This window comes from Chroicocephalus ridibundus, chromosome 1, assembly GCF_963924245.1.
Source record: "Chroicocephalus ridibundus chromosome 1, bChrRid1.1, whole genome shotgun sequence".
Lineage (NCBI taxonomy): Eukaryota > Metazoa > Chordata > Aves > Charadriiformes > Laridae > Chroicocephalus > Chroicocephalus ridibundus.
In genome coordinates, this window is record NC_086284.1 from 137,005,425 (window position 1) to 137,025,715 (window position 20,291).

A 20,291-nucleotide genomic window follows, 5' to 3' on the forward strand; every position below is an offset into this window, starting at 1 on the left:
CACACACCCTCCGCCCCCCGCCCCCCCCAGCTCTCCCCTCCCCATTTTAATACTGCTTCCAAATAATCCCGCACCCTTCCAGCAGAAAAGCCGGAGGAGCTTCTTCTAAAATGTTACCGAACGCGAAATAACGACGCGTTGGAGCATCCACGAAGTAACTGATTTCCAGTGTCTGTCCTTAATCTATTACCCCAAATAACATCCCACGTTGTCTTCAGGGCAAGCGTTTGCTCTCCCGGCTCTTCCTGTGTCCTATTAATAGGACAAATCCTCCTGCACGTGACCCTTCCTACAAATATTCGGCCACAGTTTGCTCGTACTTATCGCTGGCTGCAAAATTTTAATTAAAACCAAAACATTTTAAAGCACTTCGGTGCGGAACTTGGGGTGGAAGAACCGCATGCATGTACATCTGCAAACCATGTTAGGTGCGGAGCCTTACCCGCACCTTGAGAACAGGAATCTGCTGGCTTTTATTAAATAAATTTTGTTTATTTTTGTATTTTTTTTTTTTTTCCGCCCAAGGAAATGTGTTTTGATTCGTATGCAAAAAGCAGAGCGGCCGTCAGGGTCTTGCCGCTTATTTCCCCAAACTTCCTCAAGCGTTGTCAGAACGGGAGGTGAAAGCAGTTATTTAAAAAGCCTCCTTTAAAACAAAACAAACGAGCAAACAAAAAAAACAACCAACCAACCAACCGAAAAAAAAAAACGAACCCACATTTTTTTTTTAAAAGCCTCTTTAAGAAAAAAAAAAAATTAAAGATCCCATCTTTTTTTTTTTTTTTAAGGTAAATTTATCCTTAGCTGAGGGAGAAACCCTGAGCCTGCTGCCCCCGCGGAAAGGATGCTGAGAGGAAGAGATGCGGGCAAAGGCGAGCTAAAAACCCCCGTTGACATCATCGCTGTAACCAGGTACCAACGCGAACCATCGCCCACCCTCAAGGTGGGGGGGAAGGGGGGAGGAGACGGCTGCAAGTCCACCCCTCCCCGCTAAAAAGCGGTACCTGCTTTTTGTCAGGTCTCTTGAAGGGGTTGGAGGGTGTTTTTGCTGGAAGACAGGCCACTTTGGGAGGTTTTAGGAATGAAGAAGAAACAGCTGGTTAAGATGAGCTGGGAAGCTGCCTTCACCCCCGCAATCATCTTCCCTTCACTCCCCCCCCACCTTTTTTTTGGGGGGGGGGGTTTAAAACCAGAGTGTATTTCCCCAGCAGGTACCTAAAGGAATAACCCTGCGGTTTGCTCTCCCGTTTTGAGCTGTCGGCCCCTTTTCGTTCGTAGGTAGGCTTTTTTGTGTGCGTTTTGTTTCTCAAAAGTAGCTACAAATTACTTGTTGTTATTGATTGTAAACATGTAAAAACTCTGAATTCGCAGCCTAATAGCAGAGAAGGCTCCTTACTCCTGGCAATTAAAATAAGGGTGTGAGGCAGCATCCTTCAATTTTAAGGGAGAGGTGCTTGAAGTCAAGAATGCCTTTTTTTTTTTTTTTTTTTTTTTTTTAGGCTTTTCCCGCTTAGTATTAAAGTCATGTAGGAAGAAGACGTTTCTCCTCCGTGCTCATTTAGGCTAGCCCTCCCTTGGAAACTCCAGACCGGAGGGAAACAGGCGTGCATGGGGTTTTTTTGTTGATTTTTTTTTTCGGGGGGGGGGGAAAGATGTTTGTCACGCTGCAACCATTATTCGGAGAAGCCTGCGATGTTTTCATTCACCGCCCGATTTTCAAGGCTCCTTTCTTCATATCGCAGCTGGCTCAACTTGAGACTCCGGAGCAGAAATAAGAGGCGGGGGGTGGGGGGGGGGGGGGGAGAGAGAAGGAAAAATAATAATAATAATAAAAAATAAATCAACCTTCCCTCCCTAAAACACCCGAACTAAGCTGCCCCCCAAGCAAGGCTCCCCTTGTCCTGCGTTGTCGCTCGGGGAAATTACCCCTCGTCCCGTCGGCACGTTGGAGAGTCATTTTAATCTGTCTGAACTTTGAAACAAAGCTGGTTTCCAAAGGAAATTTCCACTACTGCTGCTGCCTCGCACCAGAGGGCGCCGGGAGCCTTCCCAGGCTGCTGCCCGCTTTCAAGTGCTGCTGGAAATTAACTCTTTGGGCTCTCTCCCTGCAGCCTTTTTTAACTTTTTCCGCTAAAAATATACAGCCTTATTCTAAAAAAAATATTTTTTTTTTCCCCTGTAAAATGGGGGTTATTTTTTGGTACTGTTTTGTTTTGCTTTGGGTTTGGGGGAGTTTTTTGCCGCCCTTGTATTGCCTTTTCCCAGCGCTGCAAGGGCTTCACCCTCCCGCAACAGCCCCCCTAGGAGTCTCAGGAGATTTACGGCTTCTCTCCATCTCTGCTAACTTGGTTCTAATTAAGTCACTGGATCACGTTTGCGTGACATTACCGTGTTTTCCCTCATAATTGTCTGGGATAAAAGTTTGTCTGGCTGTGTTTAAGCTGAAAGGGTCACTTAGGACTCTTCAAACAGAACAACACTGAAGCACGACACCAGAGGAAAAGCAGCGAGTAAAATGCTTGAAACGGTTTCACTTTTACACCTGTAGTGTATAATTTTGTGCCTAAAGGGTGCAAGGCCAGCCCTCCGTATTAATGCTACACGGTCAAACTTTTTTTTTACACCGAGACCTAAGGAAATTCAAAGTTAGGTTTCCCATGGCAGCTGTCACAGGAGCACGTTGCGAGGACATCGTATTTGTGCCTGATGTGTTTCTGTGCCTTAATGACTGTGTCGGATGCTGTGTTGTTACATCCTTACTTTTTGGGCCTGTAGGCTGGCACAGGCACAACTGCAGACATACAAGATTTGTGCTGAGTACCTGCCTGCTTTTAAACCAGCGGGAGGGAAGGATCACCCAGGAGGAGTTTGCCAGTTTGCCACAGTTCAAAGAGTAGCATAAGAATAAAAGTAACCTCAGCCCAAACAGCAAATACTTCAGGAAATTATGGAAGACTTTACCAGTAACAGGGGATTATAAACCCTAAACTTCGGTGAGAGCATTTCTTGTGTTTATCTGCATATGTAAATATTGTTGCTCACCCACGAAGACACAGTTTTCATGGCAATGTAGGTTGATTATTCACTGAAAAAAACCTGAGGAAGGCAATCTGGAAGGTTTTCTTCAACGCGTAACTTGTTTTATTCATACATGGTATGTGTGTGTATATATACTTATATGTAAAAGTACTGAACAGAAACAATAACAAAGAGCAGGCAGGCAAATCTTTATTATTACTTTATTTATTTATTATAACAGTCTGTTTTCAAACATCTTACTCCAGATTCGGATGTGCAGTTGTCTCCTCCAGTGTTCATTCTCACTCGAAAATTTAGGAAGCAATTCAGCTGCTTATCCTATACGCCTCCCCCTCACTTGCTGAAATATGCTTAGCTGAAAACTACAATGCAAGTATTTCAGAAACTACTCGCTGTTTATATATTAAAGAGAAAAGAAGATGCAGGCCTGAACGTTGATAGTGGCTCCTGTTCTAATACAATACATACTGCCACATTAAAAAATGCTCAGACTTTTTTTTTAATATAACTTTTAGGAAGCACATAAACATGCGTTCTTCATGACTAATATATTTGTGCTACATTTAGTAATACCAAAATAGATCAAGAACCCATCAATGTGGGCTCTGGACATCTGCACAGTAGGTAGTTTCCAACGGAGCTTATAATTCCAAATAAATTTTCAGAACAAAAAGGAAGAGAAAGATACTATTATTATTACTATTCCCACCTGAGATTTGTGGGAAAATTAAATTCATACTAGTCAATGCTTAAGTTTTTACAAAAATCTTTGATCAAATCAGCAGCTAAAGAACCCTCACCTTTGTCCCAACTCAGTAGTTTCATTGCAAGGTTAGTTTTCCCTTAGTTTGCTTCAAATAAATGAAACTGTACAGCTAACTGAGAAAATTCATTGTTTTTCATTCCTGTGGGTGTTTTTTTTTTTCTTCATTTCAGCTTTTAGATATGCCAGTTGAAAACCAGCTGTTTGAGATAACTGTCTGTGGTCAGATAAATCCACTGGATGCAGTTTAAAATATGGGAAGATACACAGTTTGCCTGCATTCTAATTGTTAGCTTTGTGAGGACTGGTGTCCTGATGCAGTTGGTATTTTAAGGGATGTCAAACAAGCTTTTTGGAAAATACACTGCTAAGAAATGCAGCGGAGGATACTTTAGAGAAAACCTTCTTCTGTTACATAAATATTTAGGGCACTGTAGCAGAGGAATATCTAAAATACAGGAGAGGAAAAAAAAAACCCAAGCAAAAAAGCAGAAGGAGGAAGGAAAACCTAAATATTAGGATGTGTCATTTCCATGTTTCCTGTAAACTTTTATCAAGAAGGAAAATATGCTTTTGCTATTCACATACCGCTTTAAGGCTCAATAGAAATGCAAAATGCATGATCTAAAAAATCGTTTAAAACAGCCAGCATAAAACGAAAAACAACAAAGACAAACTTTTTAATACTGGAGGCTGGTGGGAAAACTCAGTTGAATAGAAATGGTGATTGTCTTCGCGTTATTTAAATTAAAGCATGGATTTAAAAAAGTTATGGGACTGTTTCTTTGTTTATCTCATTTAATTTGGCATCTGTCAACCATAAAAAAAGAAAGTGGACCAAAGGCTGCTGAGTTTACTCGAACTCAAATGCCTTTAAAGGACCAGTTTTCATCACTTGCTAGTTCAAATGTGTGCATAAGGTGAGAATTTTTGTCTCAGAGCAAATAAAAGTGTGTTGGATATTGTGAGAAAGGATCCTAAAAGGCAACAGAAGCTTTCCAATAATAAACTTAGATATACACTGTGTTTCTCTGTGCCCAATTTGCTGTGCACGGTGGAACTCTTGACATTCAGAGCCCGCTTACTGTTACTTGCGGAGCAGTCTCAATGGACGTTTAATGTCTGGCCATGACAGTGATTGACGCTTGGTAACTTGCTTGAATTTTTTTTTTTTGGAGGGAATGGCAGGAAGGCGGGGGGGTGCTGTGGAGAAACTTCTTGACTCTTAGAACAAAACAGGGAAAAAAAATAATGTCAAAATGCCTCCTGGCCCTTATGCTATTTCCATGGAAGCTGACGGTAAAAATCCTCTTTGACTTTACTGGGAACAGGACTGAGCCATTTTAAATGCAATGTTGTAATATAAATCTTTTAAGTCTTAAATATTTCCATACAGCGGAGCAAAGAAGTCTCAAACATCATCAGAAAGACTGCTTCTTGTTAGGCTGTTACAATGTGCTATTTCTGTTCAAATAATGTTTACTAATATGAGAGACAAATAGATTTATACAATTTGGAAGCCTGACACTGCAGTTGGGAGTTCACAGCTTTTATACATTATGGTATTTATGAAAATAATTTTAACTCTTCGGCTGCAGAAAACAAAGCACAGATGTTTCCCAGCAGCATTTCCTCATCAGGCCTTTTAGTTTAGCCTTACTGGAGTGTAGTGTAGGATTTGGTTACAGTTAAGCTCAAATCAAAATATTCCAAGAGTACAGAGACACTGCATGACAAGGCAGGGGTAAGAAGAGGGAGAAGGGACATGCCAGGAGGAAACAATCTTCTTCTCCGATTCTTTCACCTGTGGGACCTCAGAGAACTGTAAGTTCTCATCTTTGGATCTGCTTCCCTCCTTGGCAGTGGCTTTAAAAAGGTTTAAGTGAGAGAACAGTAGCAGAAAAAGCCCTCAAAATATCATTCTCTGGGAAAGTCAGGGAGGTTTCCTTCTCCAAATATACAGGGGCTCCAGGGTTCAAAACTGAACTTCTCTCTGCTCCTGAGTTGCTGTGATGTCCTGCCCAGCACCCTGTCTTCTCACCCAGAGACACGCTGAGGGAAACACAATTTCCATTAATTAACTGTTTGCTTGTTTGTTTTCCCCTGGAGTTAGTTTGGCTGGGTAGGCACAACTGAAGAGCATTCATGTAGTCCTTCAGGTCTTATCAGTGATATTCTAACAGGGGAGCATTGTCCAGGTGACAATTTACCTGATCTCTTGCCATACACCACTATAGGTCTCTCTTTTCGTGTGTGCATGCATTGTGTCCAACTGTGGTCTCTTGTCAAACACTGAACTGTAAACTCTTCAGGAGAGGAACTGTCTCTGTAGTTTGTGTCTTTACAGTGTCTTGTGTAGTGGCCCAGGATTACAGATATTGGTGATAAACTGCCCTCATCTGAAGAAAGACAGATCGATCATCCAAATCCATATTTCCAAGTAGATGATGATTAGAAAAGAGATAGAAAAAAATAATAAAAATAATCCCCTGCCAAAAAAGAAAAAAACCCAAAAGACGAGAAGTGAGAGGGGGAAGAATACATCTTGTTGAGGAAGGAGACTTTCGTTGCCTCAGGAAATATCTGCTGCTACTTGTAAGAAGTGTATGTCCTAAAAATGTTTAAAGGTGTACTACAAGGGAAACGAAAGCCCAAAACGTTAAACTATAAAACTCTATGAAGGAAAGGTATGTGAGAGGGTTTGAACTTTTCAGAGAAAAAAGAAATACTACCAACAAAGCCATGATGAAAGCAGAGGAAACAGAAAATACTTCCGTAACGGCACTTGTAAACTTAATAGCAGTTGAGTGAACTCTCCTTGTACTTTGGGCCTGTTCTTGGAGAACATCTTAACCAGATATCTCTTAGGACCATCGTGGTACTGTATAGATCACTGTTACACGTGTTGTGGGTCAGAAGTGGTCCCAACTGTTAAAGGGTAACTATCAGCAGAAGCTCAAACCCCTTTTAAGTCAACGGCAGCTTGCTTCCTCCAGTAAAAGGAGTGAAAATGCTCTATAATTGCGTCCTGAAAGTGTTTACTGTTATCTACATTTAATCACTGAAAGCGGTTCAGTTTCTCTTTGGGAGAGGAGCGAGCTTTAACATTACAGCCAGTTGTGCCTTCCATACCTTCAGAAGCTGGACTGCTGCAGATTCAGAGACTTGCATGAAGATATAAAAGCTGAGCTTCACATCAGAACACTGGGAAAACACAGAGGTGGATTGATGAATACCAAAATACCTCATAGGATTATCGATCTGCACTTAAATGCAAGCATAAAAATGACCAGATTTTTACCAGCAGAGCTCTTTGGACATACTCTAACTGCATTAGGAAGAAATATTGTATTTATTGTTCAAATTAGTGCACCACAGTCCATTTTGACGCTAACTTTTTCCTTGAAAGAAAATGGGGATTCTCTCTGTGTGTATTAGATTGAGTGGGATGGAAGTAGAAATCTCAGTGGGATTTTCAGGTAGGGAAGCAATGCAAGACTGGGCCTGTACACATGCACTGGCACCAGTGGAGTCTCCAGGACCCTCTTGTTGTTGCTTTTGTTTAGTATCTCACCTCACCTAGCCATGTTCGTATCTCCAACTGAAACCCTGAAGCACTGTTAAGTAACACAAGTGCAATGGGAGAACCAGTCCAAAAAGTTTTACGTATTACTTGTTTTTCACTTAATACACACCTGAAGCTAAAGCTGCTAAAATATTTCATTATTTCACTGTGGCAAATTCCACTCCTTTGTCTTAATGTCAGCCTTATATTCCATTCTATTGTTGGTTTATAGCAACTTTATTTTAAATTGAATTTATGAGCACCAATACCACCATTTAACAATTCTCCTCTGTCCACATTTGTGATACTTTCCAGTGCACTCCAGTGGAGCAAAAGGAAAAAACTATGGTAAAACAGCCTCCTGTTTTGATGAAGAATTGCTAGCAGTTATAAAGTAATTACCTTAACCAACAAGGCAATAAAAATTAAGTGCCCTGTTCATAAGTGATGCATATCCCACATTAAGACTAAATTTCCTAGAAGTTATACACTAAAACATTTTCCAACAGGCCTTTACTGTATAACATTCATAACATTTTTTATTTAACAGCATTGTTTCCTTGGGTCTTTTGGAACGCAACAAGAGGACTGCGACTGAGAGAGAAGTAGTGATATACATGACCAGAAAGTTGTGTTTCATCAGTGGGAAAGCTTAGGGAAAATGTTAAAAGAGTTATGCATCTTATTTTTCTCTGACCAGACTTTACTTGAATGATCAAGCCATAAGGTCATTATTTTTCGTATTACTGAGGAAGTAATATTTTTGCTATTTGTAAGTGACTACTTGTAAGTTTTGCTATAGTAATAACTACCTATCCAATCAATATCAATTTTAAAATCTCTTTTAATCTCTTGAACAAATATGTTTAGAAGAAAAATTCCGGTTTGTTTAAAATCATGGAATGATTTAGGTTGGAAGGAACTTTGGAGGTCATCTGGTCCAACCTCCTACTCAAAGCAGATCTAACCTACTAAGCTGGGTTTGGTGTTTTTTTGTTGAGTTGTTGAGTTTTGGCGGGGGGGGGGGAGGGGTTGGGAGGGTTTGTTCGTTTTTTTTTTTTGTATTTCAAAGGCAGTATTTTACGGCAATAGTTCTTGCTGAAAAGCTTGTTCCAAACCAACTTTCATTTACTAGATTTCCCTTTTAATTTTCTCTGCTATGAATCTACCCTGTAGCTACCTTTGCAATCAAAAATCCCTGTTCTTCTTTTAACAGTTCAAGTTCACAATTTATTCTGCTCTCACGTCTTGCATTGAAAATGGAAAAGAAAGGAGACTAACCTGAAGATACAGTGTAAAATACAGTTTGGAAAATGTTGCTTTCTCCTGTGTCAGAAGGTTTATAATAACATATTCTAAAGTACAACCATATCTTCAAATCGAGATTGTTGCTTTGAAGATAAAGGTAATTAAACCATTCTTCCATCTTTAAGCCCAGAAGAAAATGACTTAGTTTTCCATATACTTCCAGAGATGATAAGCTGCTGATTTATGATTCAACTCAAGTTATAGGAGAGCTGAACATAATGTAAAACTAAAGGCCTAGCTTTGCTCTCAGCTGGTATAATTCCAGCTCAGCTCCTCCGGTGTTGATGAATTTATTCCAGTTTTACCCTGCTGTGACCAAACGAGGATGTATTTTATAGTCTGCATCAAAGAATCGGACCATTGCCTTATATTTTCAGAAGATGAGCTTTCTCTTAGTTGGTCTGTAGTCTCCCTATCCCATGCTTTTCCTATTTTATATTTTTTTAAAAAAGCGTGTGTTTAGAAGAACAATGAAGACCTCTCTACCTGAAAAACTGTTACACACAAAGCCTTGCAAACTTTTGTTTTTTAAACAGAAGTCCCCTGCAGACCATGAAAATTTGCTGTTTAAGTATGAGGAATGCTGCTCTTAAGCATTCCTGGACTCCTTTTATTTAGTTTTTTAGTTAGTTATTTCTAAACTTGCCTTGTCATGGATTTAGAGACTGCTTTTCTTTACATCAGCTGTACAGATACATATAGGCAAAAGAGTGAGACTTACTTCAAGGCACTCGGAACCAGCTTTTGCAGAAGAGCCCTTTAAACTTGGGAAGGATACTGTGAAGGATTTGGTCATGTTTAGAAACCATTCAAAGTAGCTATGACAACTTAATGTTCCAGGGCCAAGATCTTGTGCACATACCAAATCTCTGACACTATCCAAGATCCTTATCCAATGTGAAGAGGAAACTGTAAAATTAGAATTGCCTAAAACAACCCCTAGAGAGTATTGCTGATTCTTGAGAAGATTTTTTTTTTCTTTACATCTTAAAGACATTTATTTCTTAAAAGCTCTACAACAGTTAAAGAAAAGAAAATAGTGAAACGAGTAAGGCATCCATAAACCCCAGAAAAACAGGTTCTCAGCTGGGTCCCTTTGTTATTTGTTGAGATTTCTTTATCCTTCTTCAGTCACTTTAATGGACTTGGACTGTTTTAGACGCCTCTAAAATATACTAATATAATTTTCTTGATTGTGTATTTTAAATGGGAGCGGTATCGAATCTGGGTTTCAGGTCCCCCTAATCCGGATCATCTGGGATTAATTCTAAATGTGGCCGAGGAAGAAACGCTCAGGGAGGCTGATCTCAGCCAAGGCGGGTGGTCAGAGTTGGACCGATCACCGTCTACCTGGTCCAGGCGGGTCAGATGCTGACCGTATTTTTTTTTGTATTGCATGTGGAAATGAAGCATTCTAACTGGTAAAAATCTGCTTTTCTATGTGTTTAATATGTTGCCTACAGCATCTGTAACCTCTGCTTCGTGGTAAACGCTAGGGTCTGTATTAATTCTCTTACTTACTGATTGTTAATATTGTTTCTGCTTCCCGTCCCCGCATGTGCATGACAATGAGATTTTTGCATCTGGCTGCATTTGACCACTTTCTGTTTCTCTGCATGTGGCAGGGTTCCGTAAGACAGGTTTTTGTAAAGGAAGAGAGACCTGGAAAATACATTACTAAAGGTACTGATCTAAAAAACCCAGGTGAATAAACAAAGTTTTCGTTTCAGCAGCCAGGCTGTGGTTTTAAACATTGTTTCAGGTAGAACCAAATCCAAACATTTTAATAACGGCATATTAACATAAATGTCTTATACAAAATATTCCTGGCCACTTTTAATGAAAATAAAAAGAGTGAGTGATATATCTGGATAAATAGGAGTAGATGGTAATTTTCATTATTCCTCCTTTCCCCTCTCCTTTTACTAGCAGACTGGTGAGTAGTTACCTGGAGAACTAAAAGACGAAATGGTTAAATATCCTCTTTAGTGAATTTGGAACAGAAACTGCAAAATAGATATCCCAACTCAGAGGCAAATGCCTTAACCTTGGCCCTGTGGGGTCATGCTCTTGAACGCTCTTCATCTACTCAATTAATAGAGCCAAAGGATTTTCGTCACTGAAAAAAAATGTTCAGATGTGTTTGCCAGATTTGACATTAGTTAAGGATTGCTTTGATTTGTGAAAACTGCATTTTCAGTGAATAAGTTATTATCCAGGAAAAACTCTCCACCATGAGAATGGTTATCTGCAAGTCAGTGTTAACTTGGCAACCTTAATATTTGGCAGCAGATTTTAACTTTACATAACACCGAGTTATTATTAATGTACCACATTGCAGATTTTATGAAGGTATCAAGTTTTCAAGTGTTTTTTAAAGCCAGGAAATGCAAAAGATAGGCTTTTTACAGAGGTGCGACTTTAACTATGCTCTGTATATCCTGTAGATTTAACGATTTTTCACTTAAAATAACAATCATTAGGTTAATGCACATATTTAGTAATCAAAGACATGTACTATACTGCCTGAATACAAAGAGTCTCATGTTATGTTTCAAGATCTTTTTCGTTTTCCTGATTTATAAAATGACTGGTATTAGTATTACATTGGCACTGTTTTTCTTTATTTATTTGACACAGTACTTAAAATGTCTGCCTGGTCCTCCCTCAAGATATCTGTCGCACGAGCTACAGAATTTCTCTCAGTGACTATTGCTTTGTTTTTAAATCAAGTGAATCAGAAAAAATACCTGAAAAAGGCTACAAGGCGCTTAAGGAGAGCGGAGGATGCACTTGGCGACAGCAGTTCAAAACAGAGATGGGTAAAGTGGTACGAGCCTGACATGTATATAGGGATGACACACTACTTCCTTATTCTTTTCGTCTTTTTTTGTTGACTAATCTTTTTATCTGACTCTCTGGAGTGAGACATGCTGGATATGCTGTGGCTTTTCAAAATCAAATACTGAAGTAACCCACGTGTAACTATAAGGAAGAACAAAATGTCATCTCTAACACGAGGCACATGAAGAAAAGCTCTTTCACCTCACTCTGTTTCCTACTCAAAGCTGTTTATCAAGCAGCATAAGATCTCCAGCTCATGATATTTTTCCGAGTAGCTTCATACAAAGAGGTTTTTTTTTTCCTGGCAAGGGTGAATGTGGTCCTATAGCAAAAAGATCCTAAATATCAACAAGTTAACAGATAATCTGGCATTAATGTTCAATGTGTTGATTCATTTCTAAATGCATATTAATTTTGTGTAACTTTCCCAGCCCTGTACTAGAATTGAAAGTAGGACATCTGTAAGCCGAGCAATTAAACAAATTAACTAAATGCCTTTTTTAAAAAGTCTTTCAATGGCAGTGGTCCTACAGGTTCTAAAAAAAGTGAGTGTATTTTCTCTGCTTTCCAAAGCTGGAGCTGATTCTGCTCTAATGCGCATCATGATGCTGTGTCTCTCACGTACCATCAGTAAGAAGAAGCTTCACCAATTGCCTTATTAGTGCAGCAATCACACGCTGCTACCACAGAAAAACCGGTGAAGCAGTTCTGACTTTTCCTGTGATCCATCAGCATCACCAGTATTCCCACCTCCTTTGTTTTGGAGGACACAAAATCATATCTCTTAATAGTTGGAGTTGAGGGGCAAGCAAGCTTATTGATACTTGCAGAGGTAACGAGCTTTTTAGATAGGTATTGGAGATGTTCCTTCTAGGACCAGGCCTACATTAGAAAGTTTTGCTCACGCAGTGATGGTAGCCTGGGTCTGAAAAAAACAGAAATCCCACCTGCACAGCGGAGCTCGGCCAGCAAAGTTCCTGGTGTGGACACAGCTGTGCTGCCAGGAGAAAGCTGCTGCCAGGTTAACCTGTTGGGTTCAGCGCCTAGTGTAACCACCATGGGACAAAATCTCCTTCAGCTGACAAATGTTGCACCCACGCTGCAGACCTCTGCTGCTTTGGCAGCGCTGGTGTAACACTCGCGGTGACTGTAACTGTAGGCAGATCCTAGTCTGAAGCTTACTTAGGCCAGGAGATGAGATTTAGTTTGCGTGAGAACAAATTGGAGATAAAGATACTGAGAACAGGATGCTGAGAAGACAGCAAGAGTCGTTGGCAGGGCTGGTAGTAGGTGTCCCTTCGGACTGCAAGAGCCCCTTTGAAAACTTCCCACTCCATAAATCAATTTCTTTTTCCCCCTGGAAGTTACATTTCTTGTGTGTGCCAGTTTCACCTGGCTGCAGGAACATCTGCTGGTGTGGCTAGGTTGCCTTTGCCTCAGAAATACTGAGCATTTACGCCCTTGCACTGGCAACTTTCTTATGCTAAAGAGTCTATTTTAGGATGATTTTTCTGTGTAGTAGAAAGGAGCTGGGTCTTCAGCCAGATCCCAGTGGGACTGTAAAAGGCCCTGGTGTTTAGCAGATACTACACTTAGTAAGAACTCTGCCTGCTTCACAGTCACAGCAAAAGGACTGCACAAAACCATAACCCGGCAGTATATCAGGTTCAAAGTATTTCTTCTGTCATCACATGCATCTGCCTCAGGTTATCAGAAAACCACAGAGAATTACACAAGTAAGGAAATATTTGAAGGTCAGCCCAGGATCAGTCTGGATTACAGGTGATGATTGTGTTTTTACTAAGCTTTCTGTCTTTGATACCTGTTGATGTAGGAATGGTTGAGTTCCTGGGAGCCGGCAGCTGCAGGACCCTTTAGTGTACGTGGACTTGTTTGGTTACCAAAATCAATTGTCCGAAGCTCTTCAGCATGGAGAGGAGGCCACTGAACAATGATACAATAGGCATGAGTGGAGTGAAGAAGCTGAAGAGGCATTGATTGTTTACTGTTTTTTCCAGTATGAGAAGTAGAGGGCATCAAATAGGGTTTAAATTACTCACTACATAGAAGATATCTATGGCTCCTGAGTGGAGTCAGTTGGAGGCTGGATGAGTATTCAGGGCAAATATTTGTATAATTGCACTCTAGGCCTTTGTAGGGCAGCTGTTTCTACTGTTTTCTTCCTCATTCGGAAATAAAAAGCCTAAATGCCCTCCTCCCCTGCCCCTGGAGGAGTCTTGCAGAGAGCTCCTGTGAAGACAAGGAGGTGAGGCTGCAGATGGGGAGGGTACCAAGAATGAGAAAAGGGAAGGAATGCTGCCAGAAATTCAATAAGATGTTTTGGAGGAACCAGAAGAGTGGCTGCAGCCTAGCACACGCAGTGTTCACGTGCACCCATTTTCCCTTGCATTGGGAAGTGATGTGTCTGGGAACCCTGTGAGCGTGCCCACATCTACTGCTCCACAAAGAAGCCTCCAACTTATGTCCCTAGTGAACCAAGTTGCTTGTAGCTTGGAGTACAAGCTGGCCAACTGAGGCTTCTCACCAGTTGTGTGATGATAAGAGGGACAGCTTCTCGTGACAGTAAGAGGGGCAGCTAATTTGTGGTCTGGTTGCTGGGAAAGGCAGTGAGAGGAGTATGAGTTTGTACAACTGTCTTGGGGGCGCAGTGTGGAGGTACACTGGACAGGCATCATGGTGGCTTACCATAGTGCTGGGTGGGAAGTGGCCAGGGAGGCTCATGAGGCAGAGAAGCTCTTCAGGGTCTGCACTGGGCTGCTTTTGCACAGGAGTAACCCAAGCCAGAAGACTGCGGGATTCAAAGCATCCCTCATCTTACTCTAAAAAGAGTAAGCTGTGGGAAGTGCAGTTGCTGCTCACACAGTGTGCTGGGCAAGCAGCATGGGATCCACTCAGTCCCATCAAACATAGTCCCACCAGTGCACAGACCGTCACTGTTAGGGACTCATTTAGGGGACTGAAAGTTTTGTCAGAGCTCTCTCAGCAGCCTGCACCAGTGGGGCAGCTGTAGCCTTTGGCCTGTCCTCAGCAGGGTCTTGGCCACGAGCCCAGCGGCATCCTTCTCAGATGTTATAGAGAGGGCCTCTCTTTCTGCAAGAGAAGCATGCTCTGGGCTGTGATTTGTATTTGTCACATTTGCCCCTAAGAGGAAGGCCTGCACTTCCTGGTGGATGTGCCCATGGAGGTGGGTAACAAGTCTGGACCCAAAGGTCAGCCAACACGGGAAGGGGGGCAGAGGAGAAATTGGTCTCCCATGGTGAGCAGCCCTCTGGTGCTACATGGTGTCTTCTTTGGTTGTCCCCTGCAAGGACCAGGAAAAGTGCTGAACGGTTTTTCAATGAAAGCATTAACGTATTAAAAGTATTTTTGCTTGAATATTAGGAACTATTCATGCTAGTCATTGATATTGCTATTGTACAGGTTTTATAATTTAGATATTTAACACCAATATGTTATAGTGTAATGTTTTGACATGTTGAAATGAAATTATTAGTGAGTCAAAGATAGTACTTTTGACAAACCGTATGCTACGGAAAGTTTTCGGTTTCCTATTAAAAAAAAAATAAATCCAAGCGTCAGAACTTCTAAATGAATTTTCTGAAAAACTGTTTGCTTCAAAACAATATTCGAGTCATAAGATACAACAATCAAACAGAGTATATTAGTGGATCTCTTAGTGGGAACAACCTGTTTGTTGGCCGGAGGCTGACAGGACAGCAAATACGACCGCAGTCAGACTAGCTTTTGTAAATGGGCAGAGAACATGGTATAAGGTCTCCTTAAAGTCTTTCTCTGTGCTTCAGGCACAGGGGAAATGATCTAGCACCAGCCCAGGGGCAGTGGTAGCACTCCTAGCAGCTCAGAGATGGAAGAATGAACCACAAGAGAACATGAAACAGTTTTTTTTTTCTGAACTAGAAAAGCCTTTGCCCCCAAGTATTTTTAACCCACATATTTCAGAACATGTCAGACAATTGATTAGCAATCTGTTGCTGAAGTGATATATTTATCTGATGCGTGGTTTCACTTAGCAGCTACAACACGTACAGCAAAGACTTGAAAAAAATGAACTGGAACTCTGTGCAACATCTTTTATTCAAAACAGATGTATTATTTGGTATATGTTTAACATCCTCCACATAATCCCAACTTGATCCCTAACCATCATGCATTAGAGTGTTGCTTTTAAAGAAGATGAAAATGGGCTGCTAAAATGCTGCGCATATAATCTGAATTATTTTCAGCCCTGTTGTTAAAGCTTAGAGATAAAATTCTCTTTTGAACTAAGGTTGAAGGCGTTGTGTTTGATATATTGGTATAATTCCTGCAATATAAATACTCATAAATTAAGTTAGTGGTACGGTATGATTTCCTGTAATCTGTTTCCAGAATCAATATTTTATTGAATGAACTTCTTATTTTAACTTCTCACTTACTGACCCAGTGGCACAGCTGTAATATGTGCTTGATCACTCATTCGCCTTTATTTTTTTTTTTTTAAATCAGACTTGACTATGCAGCAGTGTAGACAGGGCATGTTTTTGGAAGCACTGCACTTAGTATTGTGTGGAGAGAGACTGAAAGTAGCACTATCGTGCCCTAATGTAGAGACTCCCATCTAAACATCCTGTAGTAATTTAGAAAATGGCTATGTAACATTACCCCCATTTTATGGGCAGGAAAACTGAAGCCGTGATTATTTCCTTCTTAAAGGATGCTTAACTTTAAGCACCTAGCACTACATTTACTTTTCTAAATGTGGATTTTATTTTTAAAAATCCTTTATACACAGCAATTATCATTTAGTTCATTACCTAAGATTTCTCGCAAGCTTCTGCCGAGGAGTGTGTAACCTCATGCACACCGAAAGATTCTTTATTCTGAGCAGGTAAAATTTTCTCACCTACTGCACCCTGATGGGAACGTATTAACGGCTAAAAGCAGCAGTAGATGAAGATACTCTGCAGTAGATTTGGTGGCTGGGGTGGTCCACTGACATGTGATAGCTCAGCCTTCTCCTCTGGTTTTTAGCCCTCGTGGCTGCATGAACAAGCCAAACTTCAAGTAGCGTGATTGTCACATGCTGCTCTGGTTTTAGCCTCTTTTGATTTGTGTTACAGTAGCAGAAATTATTTAGTAGTAGTAGTAGTAGGATTAAACCCTTTGCTGTATATTGTCCCCAGCAAGCAGTACTTGATCTACTTCTGATGCAGAGGCAGTGACGGAGACAGGTGGCAATTCGGAATCGTTCCCTTGATTGACTTTTGACAAAACTATGGCTGCAGAGAAGCAGATTTATGTGCTTTCTTCCCCTGAGGTTACTTGTACGTAATTATACAATTCTACAAGTCAACTGTCGCCCATATTTAGAAGTTACCTAGTGCAAATAATCTTCTAGACTAGAGTGACTGGTAGTCAGACGCACTTCCCCCTACTAGGTAAAACCCAACGAGAGCAAGAGCAGATGCCTGGGTAAGAATATAGAAAGGCAGAAACAATGACATGCATTTGGGGAACATTTTAGAGGATAGACATCATGGTTGGCTACAAAAAACCACAATAAAAAATGAAAAACCTGTAACGAACACTCGAGGAAAAAGCAACCAAAAATAAACAGCGTTGTTGGTCCTGATGGTCTTACGCATAATGGTTTTCTGCACCTTCTGTGAAAGAAACCTTGTTCTGAAAGCAGAATTGCAGCTTTCATCGCTTAACCATTCTTGCTTAGAAAGGAAAGCTGCGTATATTAAATCTGACATCTGAAAAAAGGCAGCAAAGAAGATCCCAAAACTCACTCTTTTTCTTTTTTTTTTTAATAATCTCGAAGTTGTTAATATCATTTTTCCTTGTAAAAAAATCTGGGATTTTTGTAAGTGCTTAGGACTGGAAATACTGAAATACTTATTTAATAATAATAATAGTAATAGTAATAATAATAATAATAATAATAATAATAATAATAATAATAATAATAATAATAAAAATTAATATAAAACCCCCAAATACTTATTTAATAAGTACTTATTTAGCATATTTATACCAGATCATGATACCTTCTTCAACAACATCAGCTTTGTAGTAATGCGTAGCTCCTGTGCTGTATTCTCTTCAGGAGCACAAAATTTACTAGTAATCACCACCAGTCCACAAATACCTTGAGGTACTCCAAGTCTCCCTGGAGCTGTGGGTTGCTACAGCAAAAACTGTTGCTACACCTTTAAGCTGCAGAGCCAATGATTTTATGATCTCCCTCTCTTCAAACAGTTCCTTGCTCCCTTTCTTCCTTTGCCCTTGCTTGTTCTGTGTCTGTGCTTTATAGGCTACACCACATTTAAACACACAGTGATCCCACTGCGGGTTTTGGGGGTGGAGGTGGGAATGCAGGGGAAGCACTAACAGAAAAATTGCTCTTTCTGTGGTGGCCAGAACAACTCCATTAGTTGAAACCACTTTTTTTTTTTTTTTTTTTTATTTTTATCAGCATTTTAAAATGATTTTCTGATGTGGTAAAAACCATTATATAGATGGAGTTCAAGAAGGTGGAGGATACATGAAAGCATATTTTTACAAAGGGAAAACTGGATTGTTTTATGGTTAGGGGTTCTGTACTTAAAATGTCTCTACAGATGAATTTTCCAATTTCTTTGTTCCTAGGCATTTTATTCCAGATGGACAAACACAGAATTAGCAAGAAGGCTTAAGCTGCTGCCTTCATAGATGCAGGCTGAATATTTTTACTTGCACATCTTGATCTGTAGGTTTATACGTGGATGATGGCACCATGAAGCCCTGAGACATCAGATACACTGCCTATTCATTTGTAGTCCTGTTATGGAGAAATCACCTAAAGTCAGCAAATAGTGACTTTACGTGAGCATGATATGAACCTGGCATCTAGCCTCATGTTCCTCTACTGAATTGCCCAGCACATTGCTCTTGATGTCTCCAAAGGATTTAGACTCCATGAAGGCTGGTGTCATTTACCAATGGAGTTTAAAATGGAATTTTAAAGATCTGATGTTCCTAAGGACAGCTGTGTAGTGCTGTCGCGTGAAGGAAACAGGCCTCCAAAAGATGCCACCATAAGAAAGGAGCAAGGAAAAGGCCAGTCCTGGAAAATGGGTTGGCACAACAAAAAGTGTGGTAGTCTGGAGAAGCAATGAATTGGAGCAGAATAATATTATATCAGCCCTGTATGCTTTTAATAAAGTTGGAGTGTCTTCTACAAGGAGTTTCTATTCAGTTTTATCTCATTCGGGGATAGAAGTTTTTAATTTGGTCCCACAAAGAGCTGAACTTCTGAGCAGGCACATGTTAGAAGTTGTGTTACATTGGCACAGGAAGTTATTTCTTTTGCAAAAATTTTCAGATGTATGTTTTCACTTCAAACAGAATTAAAGGCATAGGGCCTGATTGAGAGCCCTCTGAAGTCACTGATGTCTGCACACTGACTTCTGTGAGCTTTAGAGCACGCTCTTTTTTTGTGCTCCTGTCTTTTTTTCCATTGATTGCTGTTTATACAACAGTTTTAAAAATTCAGAGAACTCAAAGCACAGGAAGGATTTGCACAGCCTGTACGAGGGTGACAGTGCAGTACAGCAGTTCAGGATAGAAAGGGAAGAATACCGCATCCAGCAAAACCAACCCCTAACTTCCCCGCTACTTGCTGACAAAGCATAAAGACAGTTTTCCAGCTCTTCATTGACGGGATGCGACTGACAGCTTACTGCCTGGGTTCATGCTTCTCCCGGTAAACCGCTATTCATCTAGTCTCCAATCTACAGAATAAAGGAACCGGATAATCAATGACACTCTCATCTGTCCGTATTTAAACATTTATGGGATAGATGTTGACAGATGATCTCACCATCTAAACTCCCTTTGTAGTTGATGGAAGGGCAAAGACACTTCTGTCTCATATTTTTCTACACACACTTGCAAATAAGCAAAGGTATATACATATATACAAATTTAAAAACTCACAAAGGTTACTTTAAATGGTATCATGACGAAACTCAGGGAATAGAATTAGATGCGCTTACCTAGGTATGTGTTTTTTGCTTACGCTTTGCCAATGCAAAGTCAAGTCAGCGTGCTTTGAGCAGCCAGAAGTATGAATCTATCGGCACTCCAGCAAAACTATGTGCAGCAGATATAAATACAAATAAAATTCAGGGTAGGTGACAGCGTTCTTGGGTATTTATGACTGATATTCTGTTTACAAGTAGCCATTACACTAAGGGTATGGGAACAGTCGAATCTTCATTTTGGCCACGTTAATAAGGTGTTCAGCAGGATGCTCCTGTTCTGGGCTTTTGCACTACAGGACCGAAAGCTGTACCATCATTATGGCAGAAAGAGATTCTTTTTTGTCTTGCGTCCAGTTGATCAACATTCCCCTTGCACATCATCTTGTGGTCTCTCTCTGAAGGAGAGCTGCGATCTAGGAGTCACAGACCTCAGAGAGTGCTTAGTTTCTGGAGAATAGATGCAACCACTGCTATCTTTGTACAAAACCATTTATCTTAGTATAAGTATTTCTGACAAGGCTAAATCCAAGAGAAGTCTCAGTCCTTCCTCAACGTGTGTGATTTTGTCCATCATGCAGGTTGCAAAAACATCTGTCCTGACACGTGTGGAATCACAAGGACACTGATTAAAAACCTAGAAGACAGGCACTTCCCAGTCTGAGCTTTCTGTCATGGAAGCAGGCACCATAATGCAAACCTGACTGATCTGTTGCAAAAAAAA

General features: G+C 40.5%; 1 long non-coding RNA gene across 1 annotated transcript; it reads left to right on the top strand.

Annotated features, from left to right (window-relative positions):
• Nucleotides 1–218: 218 nt before the first annotated feature.
• Nucleotides 219–11,337, top strand: LOC134524868 (uncharacterized). The gene is made up of 3 exons (XR_010073619.1): nucleotides 219–428; nucleotides 789–943; nucleotides 8,584–11,337. It is a non-coding gene; the product is annotated as an uncharacterized LOC134524868 (long non-coding RNA).
• Nucleotides 11,338–20,291: the final 8,954 nt, after the last annotated feature.